This window comes from Psammomys obesus, unplaced genomic scaffold (genome assembly GCF_907164565.1).
Source record: "Psammomys obesus unplaced genomic scaffold, mPsaObe1.curated_primary_1811, whole genome shotgun sequence".
In the NCBI taxonomy this organism is placed as follows: Eukaryota; Metazoa; Chordata; class Mammalia; order Rodentia; family Muridae; genus Psammomys; species Psammomys obesus.
In genome coordinates, this window is record NW_026596155.1 from 3,920,436 (window position 1) to 3,938,186 (window position 17,751).

At 42.2% G+C, this 17,751-nt stretch overlaps 1 protein-coding gene across 4 annotated transcripts in view; it reads left to right on the forward strand.

Annotated features, from left to right (window-relative positions):
* Lin54 (lin-54 DREAM MuvB core complex component) overlaps window positions 1-17,751 on the forward strand; it is a 65,052-nt gene that overhangs the window by 478 nt on the left and 46,823 nt on the right. The window contains exon 1 of one of the 4 annotated variants that reach the window (XM_055594618.1): window positions 1,744-1,808. The exons of 1 other annotated variant lie outside the window; for it this stretch is intronic. The gene's annotated coding sequence lies outside the window, so the exon portion shown is untranslated. 2 more of the 4 variants (XM_055594619.1, XM_055594617.1) reach the window with 2 other exon arrangements.

Here is a 17,751-nt window from a genome sequence, read left to right on the forward strand (position 1 = left end):
GTGGGCCGCGGCGGGCGGAGGGTCGTCGGGGCGCGGCCGCGAGCCGCTGGCGCCCGAGAGCGCGGCTGTCAGTCGGCGGGGCCGGCGCCGCCCGCCCCGCGCTCGGGAGGAAGGGCCCGGTGGCTGTTGACAGGCTCTCGGCGCGGCCCGGGAAGCGGCCGCCGGCCCCGGGCTCCTGGGAACCGGTTTTGCTGCTGTGTCATTTGGTACCGGCGCCTCCTTTCGCTGCTGCCCGCCGCCGCGTTCTTCCTACGCCCCTTTGTATGGACTCCTCTGGGTGTGTGTCCGTTTCCCTCGCGAAGCCCACCAGCCAAATGTCATAATGTCCCCGCGGTGCACGGGGGAAGGGAGCGGGCTGGGACTCAGCCTGGCCAAGCAACGGTAAACAACCATCCGGGGGCCGGTGGACCCGGCTGTTGGTGGGGGAATAAAGTTGAAAGATGAAACGGGGAGCTCCTTACACGCCCAGCCTCTAGCGGGCTGTACGGAAAGACGCGCCGGGAGTGGGAGGGACAGAGCTCTTGATTAAGCCCGAGCCTGCAGACTTTTATATATGGAGTTGTCATTCAAACAAGGTAGGGTAATGAGGTGGCCTCTGCGTCTTTCTTATTCTTAGGTCAACTTAAGACGGTAGAATAGCTCTGTTCACAACCCCGAGGTTCAGTTTGCTCATTTCAAATAGGTCTTTTGGAGCTTATGCTGTAGCTGAATGATACAGAATAAAGCTTTTGAGCTGGCAATTATTAAGGCTTTCTGAGGTCAAAGAGCTAATTTTGGGGGAATGCTGGACCCATTAAGAAGCCTTACAGCTTACATGTTCTTATTCCTGAGATGATTAAAAATGACTTATATCTTCCTTTGGCTACTGATTAAACTAAATGATGTCAGGAACTGGGAGGGGCGGATAGGTAGTTCTGGAATCTTGTTCTAAAGCAAGCTGTTTATTTTCACTGCATTGAATAGGTGTATCAGGTTTTTAATTTGGAAAGTTAGATCCTAAAACCATTTGGCAAGGGATTCTATCGAAGAGCTCTGTTTTCTATATGTTAGCAGTTGATCATTCATGAATGTTTCCACGGTTGAATCAATTCACTTTCAATTTAGTAGCACTTGGTACGTCTTAAACCAACGACAAATTGACGTAATGGTGTTTATAGGCAGAAATGGCCAAAGTCAAGTGGAGAGGAAAACAGTTCAGAACTTTATTCTTAAAAATTAAGAAAACAACAACCCTTGTTGTTGTCTGCAGGTTCAGCGCCTGTTATTTATGGGGTGTCCGAGGAGACAGGCGTGCATATGGAAGTAGTCATCCTGTCAAAGTCGTTCTGTGGGTGGAGTAGAATGCCAAAGTTGGAGAGTGACGTTCAAGGCCTCCAGTGACTTTGAAATGTTTATGAAACGTGGTCTACCATCTCTCTCAAGTGTTCTGGAGAAGAATGAGTTTGGGGTGTTTACGGTTCTTGTGTCAGATTCCGCTTGGCTTGCCCTCCTAACCAATATCCCGGACTTGGAATCCCCCAGGTATCACGACTCCCCTTGGCGTTCCTCCGGGGTCCCCGGCAGCCGTGGGGTCTGGTCCTGGGGTGATAGGTGTGACCCAGCCCGCCGGCGAGCGCTGGAACCTCGGGTGTGCGTTTGAAGGTTGGCGGGGCGGGCGGGAGGTTTCCCCGGATATGTGGGTGTGCGCCGCTTGGGAGGGCGGGCCGGGGCGGGAGCAGGAGGAAGGGGGAGGTGACTGGCGGCGGCGGCGGCGGCGGCCGGGGCTCGGCTGTCGGGGGAAGCTGCTGAGCTGTGATGGTGATGACGAGGTGAAAATGGCGGATCTTTCGAAATACAATCCCGGCCCCTGACATACCAGAGGCGGCGGCGGCGGCGGCGACATCGCCACCCCGGCTCCCGCCAGGGTCCCCGGGTACCCCACAGCGCTCCATTTCGGGCAAACTGGGAAAGGAAGCAGCTGGACAGAGCTACCGTGCACAGGCGAAACAGGCACTTCCCCGGGCTCGAAATTGCCCGGGACCTTCCTGAGCCCGCTCCTCGGAGCCGGAGGGTGGAGAAAGCGGCAGCCTCTGGAGGTAGAGGAGAAGGGGGGGAGGTACCCGGAGGCTCTGTGTCTGCAGAGCTCTTTATTTGGGAGCTGGGGGAGGAAATGCTTTGCGGATCAAGAATGACTTGTCCGGAGTGCAAAGAATCGGTAGCCTCATAATGACATCAACATTTTTTTTTTTGGAGGGGGGGTATCAAGAGCACTGAGTTTGGTTCTACCTAAGGCTGCTGCTGAGGCCTAGAGGACCCGCTAGTACTTATCACGATTTCCTGAGAGAATACTTAAAACACCCACTCAGTGGGGGTTGGCTGATGGTGTCCAGCAGTTCAGGGACACCCTAAACACTTAGTGTGTTTCTTTACTGAGGCACAGCATTGGCATTTTCTTCCACATTTAATGTTGCTGACGGACATAGTCCATAACTTGTTGGGGTGTGGGTCCTCACCAATTTTTGAACATATGGACCAGTTTTGTAGCAATCAAAATTTTATATGGCTTTGTCATCTTTGGGGTGGCACCTTTGACCCTGCCACTTGGCAAATAACAGTTGATACTGTCGTATTTTCTGCTCATTTTAAAATGGAATTTCTTCTCTGTCCCCATTTAATTTCATGAATTCATAGAATGAAGTTATGGAAGATTTTTATGATAGGCTGTTGTCTACTACAAGTGAAATTCTGTTTGGTAGTGTTGTTCTGCTTATGAGTTTGCCTTTACTGTCACAGATACGAAGGTTTGATGCAAACATTGAGCACGTTAAGCTGATAAAGGTAATTGGAACCTGTTATATTACAAATGTTGCTTCTTTGCTCAGGTAACTAGAGCACTGTTAATTTGATTATAAGGCTCGATTGACCTTATAATGGCCCCAGCCTGCTTTTGTCATCTGATGGGCCATCCTGTGCTGCAGGCTCCTAGGCCGTCTCCTTGCAAACAACAGCAGTGATACCAAAAGGCTTACATGTTATGTAAAACTTTACACACTGGTTTGGGGCCCTCCTTTTTTCTTCGAAGTAAGTGGTAGAAGGTTGTGTAAGTGACCTTGAATAATGAGAGTAAAAAAAGGTTAATATTTAAGAAATGCCTAGTAGTAACATTTCTGAGTGGCAATCAGTTTTCTTACTCAAGTTGTCTACAAGATAGGATAGTATTTCATGCATTACCATATGGTATATTGTGATATACAGGGCAAATATTTTGAATGTGTATATAGTTTGAACTTTGGCTTTCACTCACTGTAAGGATGAGACTATTTTACAGTTAATACCTGAGAGGTACTTAGAAGATTTAATTATTGTTGCTCATCAAAAATGTAATTTGAGGGGCCAGCCAGATGGCTCAGCAGGTAAAGCACTGGCCATGCTCCTGGCCTGCACTTTACAGCAGGTAAAGCACTGGCCTGGAATGCACATGTTGAGAGAATACCAGCTCTCACAGGGTGTTCTCTGACTTCCTCATGGCGAGTGTGCTCCCAACATGTAACAAATGTAAAAAACGTTAAATTTGTGGCTGAAGAGATATCTTATCTACTAAGAGTGTTTCAGGCCTTTCTGGAGTTTCCAGCATCCATGTCAGATGGCTTCACACCTGCTTTTATCTCCAGCTTCAGGGAATCTGATGCCCTCTTCTGGCCTCTTTGAGAACCCGCATATGTGTGACATATACTCACATACAAAAATGACTTTTTTTTTTTTAAAGATAAAAGCATTACAATTATATATATATATATATACACACACACACACACACATATATTTGTTCTTGCATTACTCAGTAGGAATTTGTTTTTTATTATGCTCACTTAGTAGTAAGAGTAAGAAAATTTTAAAACCTAAATGCTTTGTGATTGGTTTTTTTGTTTTTTTTTTTTTTTTTGCAATGGGGTCTTGCTATGTAGCCCAGGCTAGCATATATAGCCTGCATGTATGTCTATGCACCACTCACAGGCATTGGGTACTCTGGAGCTGGGGATGCAGACAGTTGTGAGCCACTGCGGTGTGAGTGTTGGGTTCTTTGGAAGAACAGCTTCTGCCCTTAACTGCTGAGCCCTGATCAGGTTAACTTTAACTTCCAGCTCTGTTGCCTTTTTGTTTGATTCTTAGTGATTATCCTGCCCTCCCTTTTTTAGATAGTCTTTTTTTTTTTTTTTTTTTTTGTAGCCTAGGATGGCCTGAAATTCATAGTGGCACAGACTAACTTCTAACTCAAAATGGTCCTTATGCCTCCCAAGTGCTGGGATTACAGGTATGAGCCACCATGCTTGCTTTGTGATTACCTTTTAAACTACATGCTTCTGAATGCTGGGATTAAAAGCATATCACTACACCCAGTTGTGATTACCTTTAGAAAATAATTTCCTTTTTAAAATTATAATATGATTATATCATTTCCCCCTTCTCTTTCCTCCAAAACCTCCTGTATACTCCTTTGTTCTTTTTCTTTTCTTTTTTTTTTTAAGTTTATGGCCTTCTTTTTTATTAATTGTTGTTACATAGGGGTGTGTGTGTGTGTGTGTGTGTGTGTGTGTGTATGTATGTATTCCTAAACACATAAGTACAACTTGCTCAGTCTGTGTAATTACAGTTATTTGTATGTGTGGATTATTAGCTTCCTGGTTTGTATGCTCTTCTCTGGGAAAACTGTTTCTCCCAATCTCAACATGCTTTAGGGATTAAAGCTCAGTTTTTAGATCATTTTAGTAAGGATAGTTGCCTATTAATAATTTAAGTGTATTAGAATGACTGAAGGAAGAATTTGCTTGTGGAGGGAGTGAGGCGTCTCTTTTGTTTGGAGAGGAGCAGTTTGGACGGTTTTGCTTGTTTTGGTTGGTTGCGTTTTTTTGAGACAGGGTTCACTATAACTTAAGCCAGTGTGTAATTGGAGACTCTTCTTGCCTCAATCTCCCCATTGCTGATTACAGGGACTGACGTCACACCCCCATTAGAGTTGGACATCCCTAATCTTATCCAAAATGGTCACTCAAAAACTTTTAGCTTTTAGAGTATTTTGGATTTTGACATAGGTTTTAATTAATTAGAAGGAAAAGCTATACATATATTTCCCAATGTGACACTTGAGAATCTGAAACACTCCTGGTTCCAGGCATTTTGGATAAGGAATAGTCAGCCTCTACTGGGGATCATGAGTCCTATACTGTGCAAGGGAGATGGGTAAAAGAAGTATCATTGCCCCAGAGGACTTTCAGTTTAAGTATCACTGCAGGTAAAATTGAAATCCTAGCCTAAAAGCAGCCTTACGGCACGTGGCTTTGAGTTGTGTATAACTTTTGAGTGGAATGGCAGCTTCAGTAATGTACCTGGGGAGATAATCCAGGAATGTTTCTGTAAGATGTGCTGGAGATGAGAGGAGACAAGTGAGATACCATGGTGCGCACCGAGCTGTGGAGGTTCAGTGCTGTTGATTGTGAAGGGATGGGGTAGTTCATGCATGAACTGCTTGTCATGACACATTAATATTTCTGTGGAGATATGTCGAAGAGCTCATTGTATTTTAATTAACTTACTGTTTGGTGTGTGGGCTCACATGCCAAGGACCACATGTGGAGGTGAGAGGACAACTTCCCCCACCATGTGAACCCACAGCACACAGTCAGGTCACCTGGCATCGCAGTAAGCGCTTCACCAGCTGAGCCATCTCCAGCCCCAGGCTGAAAGACCTCCCCACACAAAACAGTAAATTAATTACAAGAAAATAAGATCTTTTAATTGTTGACATAACTCCAAAGGAAAAAAATAGTAAGTTCTAGGCCAGCCATGGGCTACATAATGAGACCTTGTCTAAAATAAAAATGATAATGACATTTGAGGAAGAATATTGACCAGTGTTATTTTCCTTTTTATTTAGGACATACATTGATGACCTTTCTGGGCATCAGTAAGGATATTAATGTAGGAATCCAAGAGGCTTGGGTTAGCATATGTCTAGGTTTTGTTAACCTTGTTTCTATGATATGATACTTGAACTGAAGAAACTATTAATTCACAGTTCCAAGTTACAGTCTGTCATTCCAGGGAACTTAGGTGGTAGGAACCGGAAGTAGCTTATCAAATCATCCAGTATTTGGGGATCATTTCTCAAATTTCATGCATTAAGAATCCTTGTTTCATGCTGTCTTCTGGACATACCATGACCATTGATTGCAATCATGACTCAGAGCATCTCTGTTTACCTGCACAAGACTTCCAGAAGGGGAACAGCCCATTAAGGTGTGTAAAGCAGGGCATCAGGGGCATAGATAAAGCTGGCTGTCACACTGTTTCAGCAGTCTGGAAGTGGAGCCAAGCTTTGATGGAATATTAAATGCATAAAAACAGAACTTAAAGGGAGAAGTGGTTTAGAGAAACAGGAAAGAATCGTGGTGGTGAGTGCACCCATGTCTTCTTAGTGGCCTTCTAAATGAGCCTGAGATTGATTACATGATAAGTAGCTGGTAGAGCCAAGATTGGGAAATGGGTCTTACTACCATAGTTTGTTGTTTAAGATAGGTCTTCTACATAATCCTTGCTGGCCTTGAGCTCATGATACTCCTGCCCAGCTTTCTGAGTGTGCTTCTTCTACAGTAACACTGTAATAAATTCTTTAAAATGTAAAAATGTAGCCTTTTACTTCCATCCATATTATTTTAAAATTTTAGATACAATTTACTTCTTTTTCATTGTCTCTGTACTAAATAAAATCTGTTTATATCTGTTGTGGACTTTCTACTGTAACAACCCCCCCCCCCCCCCCCCCCTTCCCTTTTCTTTCTTTTTTTTTTTTTTTTTTTTTTCTTGTTTTTTTCAAGGCATCTTTTCTCCTGGTAGCTCTGGCTAGAACTCTCACTCTGTAAACCAGACTGGCCTCAAGCTCACAGAGAGCCACCTGCCTCTGCCTCCCAAGTGCTGGGATTACAGGTGTGCACCACCCTCAGGTTTGCAACAGCCTTTTAACTGTCTGTCCAGTAAGATGCCTGAGATGATTTTACCTCTTTGTTTCTTGATTTGTAAAAACTTCTTCAGGGCTTAATTTCTCAAACGTGCTCAAAGTCAGAAAGCAATAAGTACCTGTTTGTTGAAGTACTTATAGAACTGTAAGCTAGTTAAAAATTCAGACCTTGTAGAGTTTTAGATAGAAAGTATTTTCAGAGGATATTGTTGAAAAGCTTACTTGAAGATAGCTTGTCAGCTTGCTAGCATATCTGTGGTGGTGTGGATTTCTTGTTAAAAGCACTGTAAAGTCCCAGAGCACTATACAAATACACCGTACATAGGTATTTATTTGCAAAACCTGGCATATATAATGGTAGAGTTTTTTTTTAAAGGCTGCCCTTTCTTTATGGTTACCTTGTTCGTTTTTCAAATACGGAGATGCTATTGTTTGCCAGCTCTTGTAGGCCCTAGGATGAGAGGGTTTGATGGTGAGGAAGGTACACAAGTCTCCTTCGCCTGTATCTTACACTCCAAAGAAAAGGGGTGGGGTGTGATCAAGGTACAAACAAATAGACAAAACGTTCTAATGACAGTATGTGCAATGACAAGAATGAGAGGTTGGATGTAGAGCCTAGTGGTGATGAGGTTGTATTTAACAGAGCGCTTTTAGTGTCAATGAGACGGATTTATAAGTCATTAGACTTTCTGAATTTAAGAACTCAGATTGGACTTAAACCATTAAGCTACTTTCAACTGGGAGGAAGTAAAAAGCTGATTGACTTCCAGGAGTGCACTTTTTTGTCTGTAGATGCTTAGAATGCTATGAGCTGAAGCTCCTGGAGGTTGGGGGAATTCCATTTCATGTTCTGGGTTCTTCCCCTCCATACACTGAGTGGTGGTAACTCCTATGCAGGTGAAGTAAACAGGCCTTAGCATCCTTGGTCTGTGAAGATCGTGTTCCTTAGAATAGACTTTAACACTGATGAAGACACATATGCTAGCACATAGCTTCCATTCCAAAGGGATAAAATTAGGGTGATGAATCATGTAACTAAAGGGCCAAACCCTTTTCTTGCCATACACACACGCTTGTTTGGAGAATTTATTTTAGTGAAGGTTAGTATGCCCTGCATGTGACCCTAATGGAAGCATATAAGGGGATTAGGTGCTCTGCAGAATGCAGAATGGCTTCCGAGGTGTCCTGTCTCTGGAACTTTGCACGGTCTCATATTACTCACCGACTGGCCACACCTAACTAGACTGTTTCTTACTAGAAGTTTGAACTCCCAGTTCAAAAAGACACAAATATGCTTCCACTCTTGTAACTTAGTATTGAGCCGTGGGTGTTCTCCTTCTGTTCCCTTCTGTCCTCCCCTCTCCTTCTCTTCCTTCGTTCCTTTCTTCCCCCTCTGTGTATCCCACTATGAAGTGGTCTTGCTATGTGACTCAGCTTTGGAATTGCCTTAAAATAAAAATCCTCCTGCCTCCCAAGTATTGGGATTTCCAGCATTCACTTCCATGCTGTGCTGTTCCAGGTCTCTTCTTAACAGGATGAATGTGGACTTCAGTTTTCTGATAGCAGAGCTTTCTTTAAAAGATCAGAGGCAGAATGCACAGAAGACACAGTGGTCGAAGCCACTGTCTTATTTAGGAACTGAACACCCTCTCAGTGGTTGTTAAGACAATAGAACACTTGGCCTTTTGCTTTTCTTATTCAGTAAGTTGCGTTGCTTTTTACCTTTGCTGTGCAGCCCAGGCTTACCTGACACTCAGTAGTCTCGATTCCTGGGGTTACAGGAGTAACTGTACCACACACCTGACATAAACACGAGTAAGGATATGGGCTAGGCAAATAATACTAAAAACCAATTTGACGTACATTGTAGAATACTACCCTCTGTAACGTGTTCAAGTGAACAAAGTGAACCATTCATCAATATGCTGAATAACCGATTCTCAAATCTCTTATTTCAAATTACGGAAATGTAAGAGTTTCTGGTTTTTTTTGACAATTAAACTAGAAATTGATATAAAATGCATAGAAAATCTCCAAGTGTTTAGGTGTTAAATGCTATCTATTATCTTTCAAAGATGGAATCACAGGGGCTATTAGACAACGTTTTAAAGTGACTAAATAATAGTAAAAAATGACCTTAATGGAAGGCATTTAAATTGCATTGGTATTCTTTTTCTTGTTAGTTTGTTTTTTATGTTTCAATGGCTTGTTGTAGGTTTAGAAGCTTGAAAGTCAGCCATCATGCATGCCCTTGAGAGCTGTAGCTCTGGGAGCCAGTGTGATCTTCAGCATGTCTGGGCTGCACTGTTCCTTTGTTTTTGAGTGTTTTCATGTCACTTTGGGGAAAAAAAAAAAACAAAGCTGTGGAAGTGATCTGAACCACATCTTGAAAAATTGTTTCTCTGTAGGACAGATAGTAAACATAAGTTTTGCAGGCATAAAATTACTCATACATTTCTCCCAACCATGGGGAAATGTAATTAAACAATAACAAAAATATCCTTAGGGTGAGAGTGAGTAGAAATAACACCCTGGGCCTCTAGGCTGGGTCTACTGAACCCTTGTTGCCATTTTAAGATTCTGGAACAAGGAGTTAAGATTACACCTAAAGAATGCAGAAGGATGTAAAGATAGCTTTGGACTGTGTAAAAATGACAGTTGAAATCTCCAGCCAGAGTAATTTCGAAAAATGAGATAGAAAACAAAATACCAGTGGGAAAAATGAAGAGAGGACATTTCTACAGAGCCTACAGATTTTTAAAGGAATGAATATTATATATAACTTTAATTTTATATATATATGTATATGTATATATATATATATATATATACACACACACACTTAAATAAAATTATACAGTGCTGGTATATTTGGCAGGAGGAAATAGACAAGTTCCTTTAGAGATACAAACTATCAAGTATCAAAGCTTACTCATAAAGAGTTTATCAAAGATATTAAATTTATAAGTTTAACAAAAACTTAAGCCAGGAGCAGTGGTTCCTTTCTGTAAAAGCTTGAGAGGCTGAACCAGGGTCACTGGAGGCCAGTGTGCACGAAAGTGCATATAAGACCTTGTCTCTAGAACAAGAACAAAAGAAAGCTTCCTAGAGCCATGTGTCTCCACTGATGAATTCTAAGAAACATGTAAGAAGGAAATGGACAACTCTGTGCATGTGTTTCCTGAGCAGAGAATGTGCTCACCTCATTTCATCAGGCTAGCCTTAGTCCCAGGAAGATGCCACAAGAAAAAACACTACAGACCGATACCTTTCATGAATTTACACAAGAATGCTTAGCAGAAAGTTTACAGAATAGAATTCAGCAGCTAACACAACTACACTATATGATGGATAGTCTTTGAGAATGTAGAATTGGATTGGTAATAAAAATCAGTTTAACTTGCAGATTAAGGTAGAAAACCATCTAATTTTCTTGGTAGTTGTAGAAAAAAAGCACACAACAATTAAACGTGTGTGTGTGTGTGTGTGTGTGTGTGAGAGAGAGAGAGAGAGAGAGAGAGAGAGAGAGAGAGAAAGAGACTGAATGTTGTGCTTTATACATCCTAAGTCAGTGTTCTGCTGACAGGTTGTATTCCCATCTTCACCCTCTTTTGAGTGTGGGTTTTGATATGTACACAGGTGTAGTAGGTACTTTTCTGTTGCTGTGGTATGTACACAGGCGTAGTAGGTACTTTTCTCTTGCTGTGGTATGTACCTGTGCGTAGTAGGTACTTTTCTCTTGCTGTGATAAAGTACCAAGACCAAAAGACAACTTAAAGAAGAAAGTTTATTTTGGCTTAAGGTTCCAGAGCAAGAGTCCATTATGGCAGGGAGCAGGCATAGTAGCAGGAAGCTGGATAAACACAGTTCCTTCCACATACAGGAAGTACAGAGAACAAGCAGAAGGATGAGGTTATTAACCTTAACTGTCCTCTCCCAGCGATGTGATGTACTTCCTTCAGCAGGGCTGCCTAACAGCTGGGGATCCAATGTTCATACCTGAGCGGAGGGGCTATTACTCATTTAAACCACCACCCAGGTTAGCCCTGAACTCACAGTCCTAAATCCTTGGATTATACTCACGAGCCACCATTCTTGTCTTCATTTAATTGTTTTATAGATGTATTAATTTTTACTTCAAATGTATGGATGTTTTACGTGTGTGTATGTCTCTGTACCACATATATGCAATACCCTCAGAATCCAGAAGAGGGTATCAGCTGTCTGAGGCCTGGAGTTACAGATGGATGATTGTAGGGTCTGGGAATCCAGCTCTGTCCTCTGCAAGAGCAGCCAGTGCCATTTCTCTAGGCCAAGTTTTTTGTTTTTGTTTTTTAAAGGATAGGCAAGATGGCTTAGCAGATGATGGTGCTTTTGACCAAGGCTGATGGCCTACATTCAATCCTAGTGATTCACATGGTGGAAGGAGAGAACCATTTCTCACTTTGTCCTCTGACCTCCACACTTGCACCATGGTACTTGTACACCCCCTCCCCCAATAAAGGGAGTAGGAGAAACCTACAGATAAACAAATGACATTGGGAAGCAGGCATGGGAGTCTGTTTTCATACTCTGAAGTCACCAGTTTGTGTGAGGTCACAGCAAATATAGCAAGGCAAAGGAAATAAAGGTGTGCAGATTAGAAAGGGATAATTATAGTTGATACTTGCATTGAGTATTGATGAATTTTAAGTAGTCTACATTGAAAAGCTACGGACAGTGAATAAGTGGGCTTAGGATACAGGGCACATGGATAGCATATAAAATCACTTATTTCTCTGTATTAATGACAAACACGTGAAAAGTAGGGGAAAACCATTTACAATAGCAGAGTACTTAGGGGTAGATTGAACAGTGTATAAGATGTGTACACTTGGAGTATAAAATGTTGCTGAGGTAGATGTGCTGTTGGGAGATGGCTCTGTGTATCTTTTGCATTTCTGTATGAGCTGCAAGGAAGACAGTGGCAGCTCTTGTTTTTGTTTGTTTTGGTTTTTTTTGTTTTGCTTTGTTTCCGAGACAGGGCTTCTCTGTGTAGCCCTGCCTGTTCTGGCACTTACTCTGTAAACCAGAGTAAGTTTTACTCTGTAAAATTCAGAGATCTGTATGTCTCTGCCTCTTGGGATTAAAGGTGTGTGCCATCATTGCCTAGTGACAGTTCTTGTTTTAAGACTTAAGATCTTTTCACAATGGTGTACCTGTAATCTTAGCTATTGGGTGGCCGAGGCAGAAGGATCCCAGCTTTCAGGTTAGCCTGAGTGATTTAGCCAAACCCTTTCCATAATCAGACAGAGCTAGGACTGTAGCCCAGAGATAGAGCATTTGCCTGTCATGCACATCGTGTCCAGTGTAAGAAAATATCATCACTTTCTGTAAACAGGAGTTTGTTTAAAGGTTCTCCGGTTGGGATGCCAATTCCCTGTATATGGGATGTCAGCCTGGGCAACCTCTTTGTCTTCTGTGGGACTTGAGAGAGCTAGAGGAACTGGCCTACCTACACGTGAGGCTTATGCTTTTTCTCTACTACTAAAGCAAACAAATGAAAAGCTTAGTCTCAGACTCAGGACTTTGTGTTTTCTGGTGATGAGATAGTAACTGGTTCCTGGGTTTCTTTGCTTGCAAATAGCCTATTTGAAAAAAAAAAAAAAATCTCCCATCTCAGTTTGTGCCATGGCTTCTGGAAAGGTCAAGGAAGGATGGAGTCCTTGTGGGCTAGATTAAAGGTAGTGAAAGACTTTCTTGGGTAGTGGATGATGTCATCTGTAAGTTGGACGAGAACAGCTTGCACAGGGAGAGTTTTACCTGTTAAATAATAAGTAGAGGCTTAGTAAAGCCTACTAGATAATGCTTTAGTTAGTGTACACACTCAACCCCATGCTCTTTGCTGAAAGGTAGTTTGAGTATGGCTGCTGAGTGAACGAGCCCTCAAGTTTGTGTAATGAGACTTTCAGAGGATGACGGTGAGGACTTGGAACTTTGTTTTAACTGAGAATCACAGGAGTTGGTTGGGCTACAGGAGTAAGTTCTTAGGATTGGAAGAAATGTCAAGCTTTGCTTATTAGTGGGGAGTCACTAGCTCCATCTTTGTCTTGACCTTTGCTTCTGATGTCTTGACCTTAAGGGAAAAGGTGAGTGGAACTTGGGATGAGGTACCCTGTCCTTAAGAAAGACCAAAGCCCACCCATGTGTCTGTGCCCCATTTTGCACATTGTAGAGAAGAAAAAACAATCTGTTGAATTACAGTAAGTCGGGACCTTCTGTGCTATTTACCTGTGCTATTTACAAGAATTGTATAGAAGCCCTTCCTCACAGCAAGCATTTGAGATTGGTCTTTACTGTTGCACTCATTACTAGTTCCCTTCTTCTGACTGTTACATAATATTCTCCTGCACAGATCTCCCACACTTTGTGTATCCGTCCACTTAATAATGGACATTTACTTCTGATAATGAAACTTATGGATAATGCTGCTATAAACACTAAGTTCAGGGTATTATGGCTAACTGTCTTTCCATTTCTTTTGAATAAACACCTAGTGAGGAATGAGTCAAAATTTTATGGTTCTGTTGATACAGATTACCTCATTTAGTATGGATCGAACATTCAGGTTATGGGCATAATTTGTAGGAGAAATGAAGAGACTGTTTGACTGTGGGTGGGGCTATTGTGTGTGGACACTGTGACTGTGGGTGGGGCTCTTGTGTGTGGACACTGTGACTGTGGGTGGGGCTCTTGTGTGTGGACACTGTGGCTGTGGGTGGAGTTCTTTGTTGTGCCTGGTTAGGATTTTCACTGAAGCATGTGTCGTTGGTTTTTTGTGAGACTGTACTGTGAATGGCCATGGAGCTGTGTTCAATATTTAAGTGTTTATGGCTCTGCTTCTGTTCAGTACCACACTCACTTCTCCACTTTTCCAAAGTCTGCAAACCCTAGGAATTACCTTCAGTTACAAATTATTGTGACTGATGATTTTCTTGAACATGTAAAAGGACTCATTCAGCTCAGTAGGAGTTCTAAAAGCTAGCATTCCAAAAAAGTCTTCTTAAGGCTGGCCTTGAATTCCTGACCTTTTGTCTTTACCTCCCCAATGCTGAAATTACAGGCATATCTTAGCTGTTGAGAGGCAAACACAAACACATATACAGGCATGCACAAGCACACAGTTTCACATGCAGATGGTCAGCATTATTACTGTTGCTGTCAGTGGTAGGTATATGCTAGGCAAGCACGGAGCAGGGACAACCAGGTTCCCCAAGAATCTGGTTCCCAACAAATAAATGTCTTTGTTTTTCTGACTGACTTACATCACATAACACGATGATCTTCAGTTACTGAATTTTCACCTTTTGAAAGAGGAAACAACACGTTAGAAAAACATGCAGAGGGGATTGGAGATGTAACTCATTAAAAAAAAAAAGCTCATGTGTAGCATGTGCAAGTTGCTATGTTCAATATCTGCTACTATTTTTTTAAAAAGAAGATAGAGCAGACTCAGGACCTTGTGTAAACAATAGAGGTTGGTCTGATGTGGTAGCTCATACCTTAATCCCAGCATGTGGAAGGTTAGTGGACACATAAAATTCCATGTTCATGAGTGATGAGTCATAGACAGGTGTGAGAAGCAACACAGACAACAGAGTGCTTACCCCATGCACACGGAGCCTACATTCAGTCTCTAGATCCACACATCCAGACATGGCTGTACATGCTTGTACTCCTGTGCTTGGGCGGTAGAGGCAGGAAGATTCAAAATTCAACTTCACCCTTTCTCAAAAACAAAACAACTCGATGTTTTTGTTGTTTTTAAAAAGGCTTGGGCTAGGTTGGTGGTGGCGCATGCCTTTAATCCCAGCACCCGGGAGACAGAAGCAGTTGTATTTCTGTGAGGTCAAGGCTAGCCTGGTCTACAGAGTGAGTTCTAGGACAGCCAGGGCTAAAAGAGAGAAACCCTGTCTTGAAAAACCAATATAGATGGATAGATAGATTTATATGTATCTATATATTTATTTATATACCTATATGCTTGGAATATAAATAATTAGCATGCTTTCCTAGCACTCATGAAGCCCTGGTTTTATGCCCAGACTACACAAACCAGCATGGCGACATGTGCTGTAATCCTGATATTCAGGAGATGGAGGCAGGCAGGTGGATTAGAAGTTCGTGGTCATCCATGGCTTCATACCAGATGATGCTAACCTGAACTGCATTCTCACATCTCAGGAAACAAGTCCTCCCATCCCCACCTCCATGGGGCTGAAGTGATGGCTAGAAGCTAAGAGCCACTTGCTGCTTTTAGGGTGTTGGTTCAGTTCGTAGCATCCATATATTGCTCATAACATCTCCAACTCCAGTTCCAAGGGGATCCATCATTGTCCTTTGCCCCCAACATGGTGCAATTGCAAATTTGTAGGCAAAACGCTCATAAAAACAAAAAGAAATCTTAAAACAAAAACCTAGCAATTCTATATGTAGGTACTTATTCTTACTATTTAAAAGAAATGGAGAGATGTAGCCATAACACCCTAAACTTAATGTTTATAGCACCATTATTCGTAACAGTTTCAAACTGAGAATGTTTAAATGCCCATTATTAGTGGACGGATACACAAAGTGTGGGAGATCTGTGCAGGAGAATATTATGTAACAGTCAGAAGAAGGGAACTAGTAATGAGTGCAACAGTAAAGACCAAATCTCAAATGCTTGCTGTGAGGAAGGGCTTCTATACAATTCTTATAGCCCCAGGTAAATAGCACAAAAGGTCCTGACTTACTGTAGTTCAACTAATTGTTTTTTTCTTCTCTGCAACAGTGGTTCTCAACCTTAGAAATTCTTTGACCCTTTAGTACAATTTCTCATGTTATGGTGACCCACAACCATAAAATAATAATAATGATAAAATTAAATATTTATAATTAATAATAATAATAATTATTATTCTTTTTTTGGTGTTTCAAGATAGGGTTTCTGTGTGTAGCTTTGGCTATCCTGAAACTTGCTCTGTAGTACTGCCTTTGCTTCTGCCTCCCAAGTGCTGAGATCAAAGGTGTGCACCACCACACTTTTGATTATTTTTATTGCTACTTCATAACTGTAATTTTGCTTTTGTTAAGAATCTTTTTCTGCCAGCTGGTGGTGCACACCTTTAATCCCAGCACTCAGGAGGCGGAAGCATGAGGATCATCATTGCTGTGAGTCTGAGGCCAGCCTGGTCTACAAAGCAAGTCCAGGACAGCCAAGGCTGCACAGAGAAACCCTGACTCGAAAACAACAACAACAAAAATAAAAAACAAAAAACCAAACCAAAACCAACTAAACAAAAACAATTGAACAATCTTTCAGGCTCAATTTGTTGTTAAAGAATCTTTTTCTTTTCTCTCTTTTGGTTTTTTGAGAAAGGGTTTCTCTGTGTTGCCCTGGTTGTCCTGGACTCACTTTGTAGATCAGGCTGGCCTCAAACTCACAGCCTCCCCGAGTGCTGGTATCACAGGTGTGTGCCACCATACTCTCCGCCTATTATGAACCTTAATGTCAGTATCTGGTACATAAGATAGGATGTATAACCCATGTGGAAGGATTAGGCAAAGGTGGGGCTGGAAACAGGGTGCAGTGGGTAAGGCTAAGAGTCCCTGTTGTTCTTGTAGACAACTGGAGTTCATTCTAACACCCCTAAGGGGTGGCCACAGCAGCCTGGAGTTCCCTCCACAGGGTCTGATGCTTTGCTGTCTAGTTGTTTGGTAGATGTTCATGTATTTGATTTAGACATTCTTGTTGTTTTGTTTTTTTTTTTTTTTTCAAGACAGTTTTTCTCTGGGTAGCCCTGACTGTCCTGGACTTTCTTTGCAGACCAGGCTGGCCTCAAACTCACAGAGATCCACTCGCCTCTGCTCTCCTAGTGCTAGGATTATAGATGCACGCCACTGAGTTTGGCTTGATTTAGACGTTTTAAAGTCATGATAGTTTTTCTGGGGTAGCACTCTTTGCTGAGGAGCATCTGTATCGGATTCTCTGTACGAGAAGTTCTAGTATGAGCAAAAAATACAAAGCCTATTCTGAAAGACAGCGGTGTGTAGTGTGGGTTTTCAGGACAGAGACTTGACCCTGAAGGATTAGGCCTATTTTATTCTCTACTTTAAAACACCAGTGGTAAAATGTTTATGACTTTGCAATTAAAATGACTAACTTTGGAACCATCCAACCCAGAATTCAGATTCTGTCTCTATCATTCACTAATTGCCTTGGGCAGTTATTTAATCTTTCTATATTTCTCATCTGCAAAGTAGAGGTGGTAATGTTACACCTGTCCATCTGACATGGGGAGGGAAATCATGCCATGCGTGCAACAGTAATTTCTCAATATTGATGGCTTATTTTGCCAGCAGCAATGTTTGCCATCACTGCTAAGTACAATTTACTGTTTACTTTTTTTTTTTTTTGTCTAACACAGGCTGCCCTAGAACTTGCTGCAGTCCTTTTACCTCAGTTTCTCCAGGGCTGAGGTTACAGGCATGAACCACCACACCAGCTATATGTGCTACTCTTAACTTTGGGAAGATTGCTATATTTTAAAGAAAATAAGGTGGGCGTGGTGATGCTACCTGCAATCCTGGTACCCAGGAGGCTGAACTGTTAAAGGACAGTCTGTGCTAGGTATGAGAGCCTGTCTCCAGAAGAAAAAAAGTACGGCTTGCTGATTAGACTCTAAAGGATTCCTAAAGTCCTCTGAGCAAGCAGTTTACTGCTATTTCATTACCAAGAC